The following is a 19,326-nucleotide window of genomic DNA, read 5'->3' on the forward strand; positions in this document are numbered from 1 at the left end:
AATTTTGGGAAAGATAAACTGGAAGTAGTGAGATTCTTACCTTAACACTTACCATAGAACTACTAAGTAGTTGGTACCAGGGTGACGATTATGGACCTAGTAGGCAATGAAATCAAGTGACTAGGGGAAATGAGAAGGAAGATTAATAATCAGAATTTAGTAAGTATCCATGGGAGTGGAGTTGGGAAGGAGAAAGGGAAGAATTACACATGAGCTATTGGTTTCAAATCTTGTCATTTAGAGATTTGGAGGTAGAGGTGATGGAGTGTATTCAAAGGGAAAGATCAGTCAGGTTAGGGTTTACTGAGTCTGAGGTGTCTACAGCAGGACATTCAGATGAAGATGACCAGTAAGCAGTTGAATATGAGTCTAGGGGTCAGAAATGAAGTCAGAGCTAGAGAAATGCCTGGACGAATCAGAAAGCAAACATAAAAGGTAAAACAGGTTCATTATTGGCCAGATTAGTGAAGAGGAAAAGAAAAAAACAGCAAAAAAACAAAAAACAAAAACGACGAACTGAGGTACTGGCTGAACTAAATGACGGAGAAGAACTAAGTTTATGTGTAAGTTATTTTTAGAAAGAGCAAGACAAAACAAACCGACTATACTTTAGAAGACATTTAAAGTGTGGTGCTCTGAACTAAGGTTGGGCATTAGCCTGAGTGTCTGACTGGACACCTGAGGCCACGCCCCTGGCCATGCACACACGCACCTGCAGCCGTGGGCTCATTCTGCTGCCTGGCCGCCATCTTGACAGACGTTGGCCTTTTCTAGCCTGAATTCCCGATTTAGGTTAAGGGTTGTGAAATCACAGTACGTACAGCTCCTTGCTTACCCCTTAAGCATCTCCAGAAGGAGGAAGCTACATTATTAATACTCTCAAGTTGACAGGTACACCTGGGGTACTCTGTCCTGTCAGCTCACTACCTCTGGTGAATCATCTTCCCCTGCTCAAGGAAGGACTCTGAGAATGGAGGGCACCTGTGCACCTAAGCCGGCCTACAGCCCCCATGCGGGGCAGGTGGGGGTGGGGTTAGGGTGGGGGGTCACCAAGCCCCGCAGTCCCTGGGCAGGCCCAGCGGCTCAGCTTATCAGGAAGTCCTGCAGGTGTGAATGGTATGCTTGTTTCTCCTCTCAAGGGTCGCTGCTCATGGCTGTGTTTTCGAGATCTTAAAGTTGTTTCATGCATTTTTTCCAGGTTTTTAGTATTTCATGTCTATAGGATAACTCTTGTTTTACTTTCTCAGTCCTGATGGCTGCATCCTGAATTTTGCCTCAGACGACTTGGTGAACAGTGGTACCCTTTACTAATGGAACTGACCTCGAGAGAAATAGGTTTGGGAGGGAAAGTCAAGGGTTCGGTTTTGGATATATGTAATTTTGAGATGCCTGTGAGAAACCAGATTGAGATTGTAGTAGAGTTTTGGATGTATGGGTTTGGAAACCAGAGAAGCAAATATATAAGTAATTCCAAGTAATCCTGTAAGAGAAACCATGTTTGTTAGTCTCTCTCTAAATATTGCTAAATTTTCATGTGAATTTGGCTACCTTGGCTGGTAAATGCAAAGGTAAAGAATTAGTCACTATGTGGGATATGATTATGATAATGATTCTGGTTAGAATGCTTTATTTTATTCAGTATTTAAGCAGTTTACCTTCCTCCCAGTTACATAACTTTTGTTCACAATGTCTTTCTTTGACCAATATTTGCAATATCTGTATTACAATTCATATTGCAGTTTCAACATCAACCGATTAAAACTTTTTCTCATTTAATTGTAATTATTTTCCTTTGACTCATGGGCTTTTTTAAAAAAATGAATACAGTGTTTCATGCTCAAATGTGAGTTTTTCTAGTTATCATTTTCTGATTGATTTTTGGCTTGATTGTATTGTAGCTAGGAGGTATACCCATAAGATTTTGTTAATGAACCACAATTATTTTTTTCAAGGAGCTTTATGGTTCCATAAAGTCCACTTTAGTTCTTTAATGCTGTCAGGTCATATTTGATTTTGTGTATTTTCCAAATAGGACATTCCACTTAAACACATGGTAATATAGCCACCATTACTGTGTCCTGTTATAAGGAGAACAAATTCTTAGTAAACTCATGCAAGTAGCAAATTCTTAGTAAACTCATGCAAGTAGCTATATTTCCATGAAAGTAAAAATACTGAGTTTCAATTGTGGAGGGCTTGGATAGAGAAGAGATAAATGTTTCAATTTTACTTACAAAGATATAACCTACCAGGTTACTATATGTCATAATTAGCTTAAGAGGAAAGCTTTCCCCATATCTGGAAATCACAGATTAAAAGTCAGTAATATTTCAGATAAAAACTATAAAACATAATTATATTCATCAGTTATAATCATCATAATTATATTCCACTAATCCTTGATCTTAATATTTTGTTAACAGTTTGAAGAAACCATCAGGGTTCCATCAGTGTTTCCATTAGATTTCTGTGATTTCTTGCTCAGTTGAGTGGTATGATCTGAATGTTTTCAGAAACCTATACTTGTCAAAATTCCCTTCTATGAATATTAAAATGAAGCCCCTTTTGCAAAAAGCATCAGCGTGAAACAATAACTCTCTTTGAATGACAAATAAAACTTAAAAGTCTTGGTTAAAGATCTGATCACAGTGCAATTGACAAAGAAACATGATTACCAAGGTGACATACAAGGTGTGATGATAGTAGCTAGAATTATGACTGGTAATATTATACTAGGACATAGCCAATTTGTAGAAATTTCGCATGATTTCTAGGACATTTATATTAATGACAGTTACCCATACAGTATAACGAGATATATCATCACTCATTTTATAATGCTTTTCATGTAGTTTAAAATATCAAGTAATCCTAATTAGTTTAATATTTCTCACTGAGATGCTTCAGGGGCCCTCTGAAATATCCCAAAGTTAATGCAAGATTCAGAAAACTTTAGTTAGAATTTGATCCTTGAAATTTTATCTGAAATATCAAAAAGGTTTCAAAATACTTGGTCAGATAGACCTAAATCAAATCCCTTATGATTACAACAGATCACTTAATAGTTAAGAAATGTAAATTATGTAATCCAAAACAGCTCACTATTCTAAGAAAACTTGATTCTCTTAACAGAGAGAACATCAAACTTCAGTCCTACATTTATTTATTTTTAATAACAAACTCGCTAATTAGATTCATTTATGTAATTGAAGTCCAATCTAATTCTAACCATTCCTGACCATGTGAAAAACTCTTTTCTCAGGGTTCCTTTTCCATAAACCATCTACAGTTTTATGTATGCATATTGTTGTTTAGTTACTAAGTCATGTTCAACTCTTTTGTGACCCCATGGATTGTAACCTGCCAGGATCCTTTGTCTATGGGATTTTCCAGGCATGAATACTGGAGTGGGTTGCCATTTCCTTCTCCAGTGTATCCATATTAGCTTATCCTTTATTTTCACTCCCATTTAGAAATAACCAAGATTAGGACAAAATAACTTTTTTTTTTTCTTAACAAAATGTATTTCTGTTTTTCATACTTTCTTGCACTGAAAACACGTATCTTACTTTCCAATATGCTGAAATATTTCCCTTATTATTTCTAGTAGCTTGAATTACACATATTTTACAATTTTTCCTTATTTTTTAAAAAGGCTAATGTTTCATTAGAATATACCTGCTGATGCAGGAGACATGGGTTTGATCACAGTGTTAGGAAGATCTCCTGGAGAAGGAAACTGCAACCCCCTCCAGTATTCTTGCTTGCAAAATACCATGGACAGAGGAGCCTGGCCAGCTACTGTCCACAAGGCTGCCAAAGAGTTGGACATGACCCAGTGACTAAATAACAAAGTTTCCATTCCATTCCATATACATTATGTATATATATGTATGTATGTGTGTGTGTATATATATATATATCTCACATCTTCTTTATCAATTCCTTCATCAGTGGACATTTAGGCTGCTTAAATGTCCTGGTAATTGTAAATAGTGCTGCAATGAACTTTGGGGTTCATGTTTGTTCTCGAATTATGGTTTTCTCCAGATACGTGCCCAGGAGTGGTGTTGCTACATCATATGATAGCTCTATTTTTAGCTTTTTAAGGACCCTCTATACTGCTCTGCATAGTGGCTGAACCACTTTACATTTCCACAGTGTGGGAGGGTTTCATTTTCTCCACACCCTCCCCAGCATTGATTGAATGTAGATATTTTGATGATGGCCATTCTGATTGCTGTGAGGTGGTGAAGAAGAAGTGAAGTGAAAGTCGCTCAGTCATGTCCAACTTTTTGTGACTCCATGAACTATACAGTCCATGGAATTCTCCAGGCCAGAATACTGAAATAGGTAGCCTTTCCCTTTTCCAGGGAACTTCCCAACCCAGGGATCGAACCCAGGTCTCTTGCATTGCAGACAGATTCTTTACCAGCTGAGCCACAAGAGTAGTAATTACAGTTAAATTCATTGTTATTTGATTTGCATTTCTCTAATAATTAGTGATGTTGAGCACCTTTTCAGGTGTCTCTTGGCCATCTGTGTGTCTTCTTTGGAGAAATGTCTATTTAGGTCTTCTGCCCATTTTTTTCTTTTACATTTTATTTTTGAGCTGCATGAGCTGTTTGTGTATTTTGGAGATTAGTCCCCTTATCAGTTGCTTCATTTGCAAGTACATTCTCCCATTCTGAGGGCTGTCTTTTAGTTTTTTTTTTTTTCTTCTAACTTTTTATTTTATACTGAACTATAGCCATAAGAAGAACAGTGGAGAAATAACTCCAGAAAGAATGAAAGAGATGGAGCCAAAGCAGAAACAACACCCAGTTGTGGATGTGACTGGTGATGGAAGTAGTCTGATGCTGTAAAGAGCAGTATTGCATAGGAACCTGGAATGATAGGTCCATGAATCAAGGCAAATTGGAAGTGGTCAAACAGGAGATGACAAGAGTGAACATCAACATTTTAGGAATCAGTGAACTAAAATGGACTGGAATGGGTGAATTTAACTCAGATGACCATTATGTCTACTACTGTAGGCAAGAATCCCTTAGAAGAAATGGAACAGCCCTCATAGTCAACAAAAGATTCTGAAATGTAGTGCTTGGATGAAATCTCAAAAATGACAGAATGATCTCTGTTCATTTCCAAGCCAAATCATTCAATATTACAGTAATCCAAGTCTGTGTCCCAACCAGTAATGTGAAAAAGCTGAAGCTGAATGGTACTATGAAGACCTACAAGACCTTTTAGAACTAACACCCCGAAAGATGTCCTTTTCATCATAAGGGATTGGAATGTAAAAGTAGGAAGTCAAGAGATACCTCAAGTAACAGGCAAATTTGGCCATGGATTATAAAATAAAACAGGGAGAAAACTAACAGAGTTTTGCCAAGAGAATGTGTTGATCATAGCAAACACCCTCTTCCAGCAACACAAGAGACTCTACACATAGACATCACCAGATGGTCAATACCAAAATCAGATAGATTCTTTGCAGCCAAGGATGCAGAAGCTCTATATGGTCAGCAAAAACAAGACCAGGAGCTGGCTGTGGCACAGATCATGAGCTGCTTATTGCAAAATTCAGCCTGAAATTGAAGAAAGTAGGGGAAACGACTAGACTATTCAGGTATGACCCAAGTCAAATCATTACAATTATACAGTGGAAGTGACAAACAGATGCAAGGGATTAGATCTGGTAGAGTACCTGAAGAACAATGGACAGAGGTTCATGATATTGTGCAGGAAGCAGTGATCAAGAGCATCCTCAAGAAAAAGAAATGCAAAAAGGAAAATGGTTGTCTGAGGAGGCCTTACAAATACCTGAGAAAAGAAAAGATGTGAAAGGCAAAGGAGAAAAGGAAAGATACATCCATTTGAATGCAGAGTTCCAAAGAATAGCAAGGAGAGATAAGAAGGCCTTCCTCGGTGATCAATGCAAAGAAATAGAGGAAAACAACAGAATGGGAAAGACTAGAGATCTCTTCAAGAAAATTAGAGATACCAAGGGAACATTAAATGCAAAGATGGGCACAATAAGGGACAGAAACGGTATGGATCTAACAGAAGCAGAAGATATAAAGAAGAGGTGGCAAGAATACACAGAAGAACTATACAACAAAGATCTTCATGACCCAGATAACCATGATGGTGTGATTGCTCACCTAGAGCCAGACATCCTGGCATGTGAAGTCAAGTGGGCCTTAGGAAGCGTCACTATGAAGAGAGCTAATGGAGTGGGTGGAATTCCAGTTGAGCTATTTCAAACCCTAAAAGATGTTGCTGTGAAAATGCTGCACTCAATATGCCAGCAAATCTGGAAAACTCAGCAGTGGCCAGCGGACTGGAAAAGGTCCATTTTCATTCTAATTCCAAAGAAAGGCAAAGCCAAGGAATGTTCAAACTACTGCACAATTGCACTCATCTCACATGCTAGCAAAGTAATGCTCAAAATTCTCCAAGCCAGGCTTCAATAGTATGACAACTGTGAACTTTCAGAAGTTCAAGCTGGATTTAGAAAAGGCAGAGGAACCAGAGATCAAATTGTCAACATATGTTGAATCTAGGAAAAGCAAGAGAGTTCCAGAAAAATACCTACTTCTGCTTTATTAACTACGCTAAAGCCTTTGACTGTGTGGATCACAATAAACTGTGGAAAATTCTTCAAGAGATGGGAATAGCACACCTGACCTGCCTCCTGAGATATCTTTATGCAGGTCAAGAAGCAACAGTTAAAACTGGAAATGGAACAACAGCCCTGTTCCAAATTGGGAAAGGAGTATGTCAAAGCTGTATATTGTCGTCCTGCTTATTTAACAGAGTACGTCATGCGACGTGCCAGACTGGATGAAGCACTAACTTGAATCAAGACTTCTGGGAGAAATATCAGTAACCTCAGATATGCAGATGTCACCACCCTTATGGCAGAAAGTGAAGAACTAAAGAGACTCGATGAAAGTGAAAGAGGAGAGAGAAAGAGCTGGCTTAAAACTCACCATTCAGAAAACTAAGATCATGGCATCTGGTCCCATCAATTCATGGCAAATAGATGGGGAAACAGTGGAACAGAGATTTTATTTCTTTGGGTTCCCAAATCACTTCAGATGGTGACTGAAGCCATGAAATTAAAAGATGCTTTCTCCTTTGAAGAAAAGCTGTGACCAACCTAGACAGCATATTAAAATGCAGAGACATTACTTTGCCAACAAAGTTCCATTTGTCAAAGCTATGGTTTTCCAGTAGGCATGTATGGATGTAAGAGCTGGACCACAAAGAAAGCTGAGAGCTGAAGAATCGATGCTTTTGAACTGTGGTGTTGGAGAAGACTCTTGAGAGGCCCTTGGACTGCAAGGAGATCAAACCACTCAGTCCTATAGGATATCAGTCCTGGATATTCATTGGAAGGACTGATGCTGAAGCTGAAACTCCAATACTTTGGCCACCTGTTGCGAAGAATTGACTCATTGGAAAAGATCCCCATGCTGGGAAAGATAGAGCGCAGGAGGAGAAGGGGACGACAGAGGATGAGATGGTTGGATGGCATCACTGACTGATGGACATGAGTTTGAGTAAACTCTGGGAGTTGATGATAGACAGGGAAGTCCATGGGGTTGCAAAGATTCGGACACGACTGAGTGGCTGTATTGACTGATTGACTGACAGCTGATTAACAATGTTGTGGTAGTTTCAGGTGGAACATGTATTTTACTATTTTTTTAAACCCTTAAAAACCTTAGTCTCCAGTGAAAACCAGTAAGCAAGCAACTGTAAATATACCAGAATTTACTGATTGGAAACTTATGACCATATTCTATAGCCACTAGAAACATACATTTTCTCACAGCATAATTTCTTTCCTCAGTATAGTTACAGAGAAGGCAATGGCACCCCACTCCAGTACTCTTGCCTGGAAAATCCCATGGGTGGAGGAGCCTGCTAGGCTGCAGTCCATGGGGTCACAAAGAGTTGGACATGACTGAGCGACTTCACTTTCACTTTTCACTTTCATCCTTTGAAGAAGGAAATGGCAACCCACTCCAGTATTCTTGCCTGGAGAATCCCAGGGATGGGGGAACCCGGTGGGCTGCCGTCTATGGGGTCGCACAGAGTTGGACACGACTGAAGTGACTTAGCGGCAGCAGCAGTATAGTTAAAGATGTGTATCCAAAGAGCCCAGACACCTATAATTTTCCTCTTATAAGCAGAAAAATGTAGATAAACTTCAACCTTGTTCAGCAACTAAAGTTCTAGTATTGTATATTATTTGGAAATGATCTGGATATTCAGTGATTTCCAATTATTGGACTTAACAAAACCCTAAAGTTTCAAGTTACCAAATATCTAAAGAGATCATTTTAAGGTATCACTAGATAGTCCTAAAATATAATAATCCCCAAAGAGTTCACCAAAAAAAGCTCTTATCTTCTTTACATGTGATTTACTGAAAAGTTTCATCATGAAAAGTTATTTCTTTGACAGATTTTGCAACAGTAATAATGTGAACTTTATTAACTCTCAAATTAGGTGCAAAATATTTATACTAATTTTGATAATGCTTAAGACACGCCTACACTAAATAAACCAACAATCTTAAACTGACTTTAATATTAGATATTAATTAAATTCCATGTATTTCTCGGATCACATGGACCTGAAATTCATTCAGGTTAATTTTTTTTTTAATATTTCTAAGAAGTTATATAGGCATTTAATTTCTTTTAAGCCAGTTAAATAAAGCTCACAAATTCATTTTTGGTAAAAACTTTCAGAGGTAAAGATACATCATAAATGTGTACAAAGACATAATCAGAGATATCTGCCTTCATTTTAAAACTTAGTCATGATTTAGGTATATTACAATTTACAACTCGTTAGTTTGTATACAACATTCAGAATAAGTTTAATTTACTCACTTGAGTTTAAAAGACATCTTAAACTCCACCATCCTTTTTTTTTTTTCCTTTTTTTGCCAGTTTCCGGTTCTGCTAATTAAGTCAAGGTCATAGTCTCAGGCATGTGTTTGCATTTCAAGACTGTAAGTGTTAAAACGTCAAGATTTCTCCTAGTAATGCTATTGTTCCCTCTGTGTCAGAATCTTGAGAAGATATATTATCAAGCCAGCTTCTTTAACTGCATATGCCAAAAAAAAAATTTTTTTTAGAATGTCAAAAAAACTCATCTTGGTGATTTTCAGGGTGAGATTTCCTTTAGTTCTCAATTAAGTGAGTTCTTGCAACGGTTGGCTCCATACCAATTGCACATGAAGCCTGCTGGAATTCCAGTGGGTGGCTGCCTGTCTGGGAGCTGGAAAGCTTTAGAAGCATGATTTCACATTTTCTTTTAGTTTATTTTGAATATAGAGTATTTCCAAGTTCTCAGCCCCCGAATAGCCACTGTTTAACAAACAAGACAGTCATATATAGACAGACAAGACAACCAAGGCCAAAACATAAAAAACCCCAAACCAGAACCTCAGGACATTAACCCAGGTTTGGAGTAACCCTGCAGCTGTAACATTTTTATTGTCCCTGTTAGTGTGGGGCCCTAACCCATGATCCTACCAAATTCCCACCAGTTGGGCCTCTAACTCACCATCTGGACAGTTTAAACACAGGTACTTTTTAATCAGGTTATTTACCCACAAATGTCTTCCAGACCTATAAATTGTTTCTTATGTGCTGTGAAAATAATGCACCAAAGGTCAGCAGCACCATGCCAGGGGAAATCCAAGGCATTTCCAAAACCCTGGAACAGATGGACCAGGCATCTGCTTGGACTCATCCACAGGCTCGAAATGTCAGTAGAGAACCAATAAACCATGATCAAAAAGTCCCTCTGGCTCCCTGAATTTTTTACAAAGTCAGTTTTATTTGCCTGATGTGTAATAAACCAACCACAAATACACCAGGGTTTGTAGCAGAGAACAAATTTCAGAGCTAGTAATAAATCTTAGATCCAGGTCCCTGAAGGTGAGCGGCTTGAGATATTTATGAGATAAAGAACTTCGGTGGTCTTACCTGTGGGAAAAGGTAATTGGAGGTAGATAAAAGGTGAGGTAATTGGTGTTCTGTGCAGGTGTATCTGAGTTACATTCTTCTTCATGATGGATGCATGTTCAAAAGTGGAGATGCTTATCATGATATGAGGGTAAAGTTTGTGGCACTCTGACATCAAAATGTCATTCATCAGATACTTGAGCAGGCCCAGTTTTAGGGTCAGTGGTCCCAAAGAGTGTATGTGGGCTTGAACTGGACAAGGGCTGACTCCAGGTCCCTAAGCTATGTGAAGCTTGAAGGGTATACATTTTGATCAGTGAAGGCAGTCTGTAAGCAGAGGGTGTTTTTAAATGGGTTGTTCTCTTATCTGCTGATTGGTTCTACAAGCTCAAAAATTTCTGTTCACCTCATTCTGGTCATCGTATGGTATATAGTTTCAGGATGGTTTTTTGTTTTGTTTTTTTTAACCTTATGGGGCACAGTTTCAATTTCAGTTCTTGGATATTTAACAAAACCAGTTGTGTGGCTCAATATATGATCATTTTTAAGAAAATGTTCATTTTTGATTAGAAAACAGTGTGCATTCTGTGATTATTGAGTACATGTTCTATAAATGTTAATTAAGACTAGTTTTTTAATCAAGTTGTTAAAATCTTCTATAAAGTTAGAGAATTTTTGTCTATTTATATCCTTTGTTAAGATAAGTGTGCTAAGTCTCCTACCATGATTGTGGAATTGTCTGTTTCTCCTCTAGAGGCTGTGTGATTGGATGCCTATAAATGAAAATTTCTTTTTTAAAAAATCATTTTTCATCATTATGAGATGTCCCTCTTTGTCTCTGCTAGTTCTTTTTTGCCTCAGGGTTCTTTGATCTGCTGATAATATAATGAAGAAGATTATGTCATATCGCCTCTCACCTTTCCTTTAATTACATCCTTCGTGTTCACAGTTGTCGCCATGCAACTTTACAGTAGACTCCCACCATTTGTTGACATACTCTGCTTTTAACTTTACCATGAAGACATCTCTTGAAGCAGGGGGTTGAAATGGTTTTATACCTTGGGTCTTACTCTTTTGGACAATTTCGATCACCGTGAGAACATATTCAGGCCAACCTGGTTGAGTGATGCATGGAGCAGAATTATCTGGTCATATTAACAGAGGCCAGTATCGATGAGTAGAATGAATAGTAAATCAGCTCAGATGTGCAAGCAGTAAGTGCTTATAATTATATGTGATTGAGGTTTTTGCCCTTGCTTTGTACATAGCATTATCCTGATAATGAAATACTGATATGTATAAAGTTTTATGTTTCTCTATTCTTTCACTTTCTATTTCAATAAACCAAACTCTTCTAAAGCCTATGTGGTTTAGTAATGCTGTTTTAATCCAGTTAGACAATTGTTTTTATTTGGAACATTTAGTTCATTTACATTAAAAGGAATCAGTGATATATTTGGGTTTGAGTCTGGCATTTACTATTTGCTTTCTGTTTGTTCTCCTGTTCCATGTTTATTTTCCCTTTTTTTCTCGCTTTTTTTGTATTCATATTTATAATTTATTTTTATCTCCTTTAGATTCTTAAATATCTTATTGAAGTTTGTAGTATACATATTTAACTTATCCAAGTCTATCTTCCGAAGAAGGCAATGGCACCCCACTCCAGTACTCTTGCCTGGAAAACCCATGGAAGGAGCAGCCTGGTGGGCTTCAGTCCATGGGGTCGCTAAGAGTCGGACACGACTGAGTGAATTCACTTTCACTTTTCACCTTCATGCATTGGAGAAGGAAATGGCAACCCACTCCTGTGTTCTTGCCTGGAGAGTCTCAGGGACAGGGGAGCCTGGTGGACTGCCGTCTATGGGGTCACACAGAGTCGGACATGACTGAAGTGACTTAGCGGCAGCAGCAGTCTATCTTCAACTGGTATTCCACTTTGCATATAGTAGGGAACTGTACAACAAACAGTACACTTTCAATTTTCTACCTTTGAATTATCATTGTCATCCATTTTACTTTTACAGCTGTGATAAGCTGCAGTAATCATGATGATAATTTTGCCTTTAAATATTCAATTATCTTCCAAAGTGATTTTATAAATAAGAACATTCTTTTATACCTATGGGCTTCCCTGGTGGCTCAGATGGTAAAGAATTTGCCTGCAGTGTGGGAGACCTGGGTTCAATCCCTGTGTTGGGAAGATCCCCTGGAGAAGGAAATGACTACCCACTCTAGTATTCTGGCCTGGAGAGTTCTATGGGCAGAGGAGCCTGGCAGGCTACAGTCCATGGAGTGTACACATATTTATACCTACACATATATTTACTATTTCCAGTGTACTTCATTCCTTTATTTAGGTGTCCATTCTCAAGCTGGCACTTTTTCCCTTCTTATCAGCAGACCTTCTTTAACATTTCTCATAGTAGAAGTCACCTGTTGATTAATTCTCCAGTTTTTAATATCTGAAAGTATCTTTATTTCACTTCTTTTTTTTTAAATAACTTTCATTGCTGTATGTCAAATTCTAGGTTAACGTATTTGTTTCTTTATTTCTTCAGTTCTTTAAAGATGTTGCTCCACTATTTTGAGGCTCACTTTTAAGTTTGTTTGGCCATAGCCGCCTTTAATGTAGACCTTTTTTATTTTTATTTTTTTTTGCACTACTGAGGAAATGCCCTTCTAAGTATGCTACTTGGTGGCACATGCAAGGTTTTTCTGCTTTGGTAGAAACTATCCCCAGCCGTTCATGAGCCCTGGGAATTGACTCACACTTTTTTTGTGTGGTTTGCTCTCTACTCTCAGATAAGTTCTTTTAAAGTATATATTGATTAGTATTCAGTTGAGAAACACAGGAGAGACACAGGGGAACACTAGTCTCCCTAAACTCCTGTTTCTTTTTGCTCAGTCTGGGGTACTGCCAGGCTCAACTACATACCCACACCCAGCACTTTACCCTGGAAAGTAAGTGAGATTTTAAGTGAGACATAACATTCACTTCCTTTGTTTTCCTTCTATTGAGGATTGCTCTCCTTCACTGCTTATTGTATGCTATCTGAAACCTATTTCATATTTTGTAGTTTTTAAGTCATTTAATGTGCAATTTACTCTAGCCCTTATTATTCCATTTTGGCCAGACGTGAGTATTCAGATGTTGTGTTCTTAGTTACAACATTAGAATGTCTTTCACAAAAAAAAAAAAAAAAGTGGAGCATAACAAAGTTTTCAGGGGCAAAGACTGTCATCTGGGATCAACTCTAAGATTTTTTGTCATTTGATTTAATTTTTTCTTTCTTTCCCCCAATTCCACACATTCTCTGGAAGTTCCTTTGTCTGAGAATTTTATCCTGTCACAGGGGGATGAGAAAATGTGGTAGTGACAGCTAGATTTCTTTCAATATCTGTTTTTCCTTTTTTTTTTTTTTAATCACTAGTAAGAAAACACCTGTTAGTGAAATGTCATGTCCAATTTCTTGAAATATCCTTAAAGGGGAGCACCCTTCTTTGTTCTTCCTTCCTTCCTGCTAGTTGGAATTTGAAGTGATAGTTATCGTTTGAGCTTCCATTTTGTACCCTGAGAAGGAGCCATGTGCTGTAATGGAAGAGCAAACTGGAAGATGTCTCAATTCTAACGACACTGGGAAGCCACATACCACATAATTTGTTTATACCATTTTGGGGCAAATTTTTATGGCAAAAGCAAAAATAAACTTGTCTAATTTCAGCCATTGCTGTTCTGAATCATCCATCATTTTTGATTGAGGCTCTCAAAAAGCCATATGTGAGAGAAGAGAATGACAATGGGAAGGAATGTGTGTGTCTGAGTAACTCATTAGCCAAGGATTGTATTTTTTCATATACTTACCACCCATGCCTCTAAGTTCTAAAGCTACCTCAAGACCACACTACAGTTTTAAAAACACATTTGTATCTATTATCTAACTTGATGTTTTCAACATCTATTAGTTGGCTAGGGCAAAGAATATGGTACCATATTAGAGGTAAGAAAATCAAACATTGAATAGTGTAATGTCTACAATAAACACTAAACTAGTTCATGAGAAAGAGAGGGTGAAGCTCTATTCTTCTACACCAAATCCAATGCATTGTCCTAGATAGAACTTTTGAAAGATCTATCTATCTATTGTTGATAGATTCTGTAGAACTGTGGGGCAGGAAATGTTTGAAGGAGCTACCAGATTCTGACTGTTTTATTTACCATTCCAGCAAAAGGGTGAACCATGGATAACACTTGATGAGACTGAGAATGAGGAGACAGGAAGATGGAGAAACTTTAATTCATGGATTAAATGCAACTTCAACTATGAATGCTACATGACTTTCCTTAATGGCTGCTACAGCTGCAACTGGGAAGCCAAACAGGAGAAGAAGGCTAGATGACCACTCTGCTGCTGCTCTTTGGTACAGAGAGATGGGCGGGGGGAGACAGACCACACTTTCTTTTGCCTTGAGAGAATTGCTATAATTTTGTGTGTGTGTGTGTGTGTGTGTGTGTGTGTGTGTGTGTGTGCCTAAATACATCATATGTAATGGGTCAAAAATAACTTTATTTAGAAGGTTAAAGGTGATCAGAATTGGATAGCTAAAGAATAGAAAATGGCAGAAGAAATGGTATCAGAGGAGGAGTCAAAGGGCTTAGTATAAGGTGTATTTTAGGTGGAACAGAGGATAAGAAGAGAGAAGTGATGCGAACTGAAGCTACAGATGGAGGCAGGACAGATGTTGTGTGGTTTTAAGAATTTGATTTCTGCCACGTAAGCAGTAAAGAGTGCCTAGAAATTTTTAAGATATTGAGAAACACAGTAGTGTGTTTAGTGAAAAAAGAATTTCCATTGTTGAATTTATGCATACATGGCAATAAACAGTAAGTGATCAGATGGAAAAAAATGTTTTAACCAAAGTATGAAGTATCTTTATGTCAAACTAAAATATTTGAAATTTATCCTCATAACAGTGTGGAGGCTTTGAACATTTTTGAATGAATGGCAACAAAAAAAATCAAAATAAGAAAATGGGTTTATTCCTCAGGTTTATTGAATGTGTGCCACAGTGAATAAGACCATTAAGGTTTCTAACCCTCCTGCACCTCACAGTCTAGTGGGATGAGTTAGGCACTAAATGGTAATGAAGAAATATGGTGCTGGCTAGAGAGAAGAGCTCTGAAGATAATACATGGGAAAATGTGTTATGTGATGGGAGCGTGGTTATAGAAGACTGCTTTGAGACATGTCTGTAAAGAAGACGTGGGGGCCAGCCGTGTATATGCATAGGGGCAAAAATATTTCAGGCAGAGGAGCCAGTAAGTGTGAAACTCTTGAGGTAGGAACAGATTTTGTCATGTTCTAGAAACAGAAAGAAAACCAGTGTGGCTGGAGTTCAGAAATGGCATCAGTTGGTAGAATGAGTGGAGGTCAGGAATGGGCAAGGCTTGACCATGTAGAGTCTTTGGCCCATGGCGGGGAGTTTGGGTGATATTCTTGTATAGTAGAAAGCTCTGGAAGAGTTGTGAGCAGGGGATTAACTTTATCTGACATATGTTTTTAGAAGGACACACATGTTTTGTGTAGAGAGTATCAGTTCAGTTCAGTCTCTCAGTCATGTCTGACTCTTAGTGACCCCATGGACTGCAGCACACCAGGTCCCCCTGTCCATCACTAGCTCCCAGAGTTTACTCAAACTCATGTCCATAGAGTCAGTGATGCCATCCAACCATCTCGTGCTCTGTCGTCCCCTTCTCCTCCCACCTTCAAACTTTCCCAGCATCAGGGTCTTTTCAAATGAGTCAGTTCTTCACATCACGTGGCCAAAGTATTGGAGTTTCAGCTTCAGCATTATTCCTTCCAATGAATATTCAGGACTGATTTCCTTTAGGATGGACTGGTTGGATCTCCTTGTAGTCCAAGGGCCTCTCAAGAACCTTCCCCAACACCACAGTTCAAAAGCATCAATTCTTTGGCTCTCAGCTTTCTTTATAGTCCAGCTCTCACATTCATACATGCCTACTGGAAATACCATAGCTTTAACAGATGGACCTTTGTTAGCAGAGTAATGTCTCTGCTTTTTAATATGCTGTCTAGGTTCGTCGTAGCTTTTCTTCCAAGGAGCAAGTGTCTTAATTTCATGGCTGCAATCACCATCTGCAGTGGTTTTGGAGCCCAAAAAGATAAAACCTCTCACTGTTTCCATTGTTTCCCCATCTATTTGCCATGAAGTGATGGGATCAGGTGATATGACCTTAGATTTTTCAGTGTTGAGTATTAAGCCAGCTTTTTCCCTCTCCTCTTTCACCTTCATCAAGAGGCTCTTTAGTTCCACTTTGCTTACTGCCATAAGGGTGGTGTCATCTGCATATCTGAGGTTATTGATATTTCTCCAGGCAATCTTGATTCCAGCTTGTGCTTCATCCAGCCTGGCATTTCTCATGATGTACTCTGCATATAAGTTAAATAAGCAGGGTGGCAGTATACAGGCTTGATGTACTCCATTCCCAATTTGGAACCAGTCCATTGTTCCATGTTTGGTTTTAACTATTTTTTTTTGTTTGTTTGTTTGTTTTTGACCTGCATACCGGTCTCTTGAGGTGGGTAAAGTGGTCTGGTATTCCTAACTCTTTAAGAATTTTCCAGTTTCTTGTGATCCATACACTCAAAGGCTTTAGCATAGGCAATGAAGCAGAAGCAGATGTTTTTTCTGAAACTCTCCTGCTTTTTTGATGATCCCACAGATTTTGACATTTTGACCTCTGGTTCCTCTGCCTTTTCTAAATCCAGCTTGAACATCTGGAAGTTCTTGGTTCATATACTGTTGAAGCCTAGTTTGGAGAATTTTGAGCGTTACTTTACTAGAGTGTGGAATTAGTGCCATTGTGCAGTAGTTTGAACATTCTTTGGCATCGCCTTTCTTTGGGATTGGAATGAAAACTGACCTTTTCCAGTCCTGTGGCCACTGCTGAGTTTTCCAGATTTGCTGGTATATTGAGTACAGCACTTCAACAGCATCAGGTTTTAGGATTTGAAATAGCTTAGCTGGAATTCCATCACCTCCACTAGCTTTGTTTGTAGTGATGTTTCCTAAGGCTCACTTGACTTCGTATTCCAGGATGTCTGGGTCTAGGTGAATGATCACAGCATTGTGTTTATCTGAGTCATGAAGGTCTTTTTAGTGTAGTACTTCTGTGTATTCTTGCCACGTCTTCTTTATATCTTCTGCTTCTTTTAGGTCCATCCCATTTCTGTCCTTTATTGTGCCCATCTTTACATGAAATGTTCCCTTTGTATCTTTAAGTTTCTTAACGAGACTCTAGTCTTTACCATTCTATTTTTTCTTCTATTTTTTTGCATTGATCACTTAGGAAGACTTTCTTATCTCTCCTTGCTATTCTTTAGAACTCTGCATTCAGATGGGTATATCTTTCCTTTTCTCCTCTGCCTTTCACTTCTCTTCTTTTCTCAGCTATTTGTAAGTCCTCCTCAGACAACCTTTTTGTCTTTTTGCATTTCTTCTTCCTGGGGATGTTTTTGATAACTGCCTCCTGTACCTCCATCCATAGGTCTTCAGGCACTCTAAAGAACTACAGCCAGTCCCTCCCACCAGGAAGCTTCCACAAGCCTCTTTTCCTCACCCATCAGAGGGCAGACAGAATGAAAACCACAATCCCAGAAAACTAACCAAGCAGATCACATGGGTCACATTTCTAACTCAATAAAACTATGGGCCATGCTATGTAGGGCCATGCAAGACAGATGGGCCGTGGTGGGGAGTTCTGATAAAACATGGTCTGCTGGAGAAGGGAATGGTAAACCACTTCAGCATTCTTGCCTTGAGAACCCCATGAACAGTATTAAAAGGCAAAAATATATGACACTGAAAGATGAACTCCCCAGGTTGGTAGGTGCCCAATATGCTACTGGAGAAGAGTGGAGAAATAACTCCAGAAAGAATGAAGAGATGGAGCCAAAGTGGAAATAACACCCTGTTCCGGATGTGTCTGGTGGTGAAAATAAAGTCTGATGCTGTAAAGAACAATATTTCATAGGAACCTGGAGTATTCAGTCCATAAATCAAGGTAAATTGGAAGTGCTCAAACAGGAGATGGCAAGAGTGAACATCGAGATTTTAGGAATCAGTGAACTAAAATGGACTGGAATGGGCAAATTTAATTCAGATGACCATTATATCTACTACTGTGGGCAAGAATCCCTTAGAAGAAATGGAGTCACCCCATCAAAGTCAACAAAAGTTTCCAAAATCCAGTACTTGGGTACAGGCTCAAAAATGACAGAATGACCTCTGTTTGTTTCTGAGGCAAACCATTCAGTATCTCACTAATCCAAGTCCATGTCCCAACCACTAATACTGAAGAAGCTGAACAATTCTATGAAGACCTACAAGACCTAGAACTAACAGCAAAGAGATTTCCTTTTCATCATAGGGAACTGGAATGCAAAAGTAGGAAGTTAAGAGATACCTGGCGTAACTGACAAATTTGGCCTTGAAGTTCAAAATGAAGCAGGGCAAAGGCTAACAGTTTTGCCAAGAGAACGCACATGTCATAGCAAACACCCTCTTCCAACAACACAAGAGATGACTCTACATATGGACTTCACCAGATGGTCAATACTGAAATCAGATTGATTATATTCTTTGCAGCCAAAGATGGAGAAACTCTATACAGTCAGCAAAAACAAGACCGGGAACTGACTATGGTTCAGATCATGAACTCCTTATTGCAAAATTCAGACTTAAATTGGTTTTAGAAAAGGCAGAGGAGCCAGAGATCAAATTGCCAACATCTGCTGGATCATGGAAAAAGCAAGAGAGTTCCAGAAAAACATCTATTTCTGCTTTATTGACTATGCCAAAGCCTTTGACTGTGTGGATCACAATCAACTGTGGAAAATTCTGAAAGAGATAGGAATACCAGACCACCTAACCTGCCTCTTGAGAAATCTGTATGCAGGCCAGGAAGCAACAGTAAGAACTGGACATGGAACAACAGACTGGTTCCAAATAGGAAAAGGAGTATGTCAAGGCTGTATATTGTCACCCTGCTTATTTAACTTCTATGCAGAGTACATCATGATAAACGCTGGACTGGAAGAAACACAAGCTGGAATCAAGCTTGCTGGGAGAAATATCAAGAACCTCAGATATGCAGATGACATCACCCTTATGGCAGGAAGTGAAGAGGAGCTAAAAAGCCTCTTGATGAAAGTGAAAGAGGAGAGTGAAAAAGTTGACTTAAAGCTCAACATTCGGAAAATGAAGATCATGGCATCTGGTCCCATCACTCCATGGGAAATCGGTGGGGAAA

The 19,326-nt window shown here is 38.7% G+C and overlaps 1 pseudogene; it reads left to right on the forward strand.

The window, feature by feature from the left end:
* Positions 1-970: 970 nt before the first annotated feature.
* LOC128069096 (glycerophosphodiester phosphodiesterase domain-containing protein 4-like) overlaps positions 971-19,326 on the forward strand; it is a 127,284-nt pseudogene continuing 108,928 nt past the window's right edge.

Source organism: Budorcas taxicolor, chromosome 25 (assembly GCF_023091745.1).
Source record: "Budorcas taxicolor isolate Tak-1 chromosome 25, Takin1.1, whole genome shotgun sequence".
Taxonomy (NCBI): Eukaryota; Metazoa; Chordata; class Mammalia; order Artiodactyla; family Bovidae; genus Budorcas; species Budorcas taxicolor.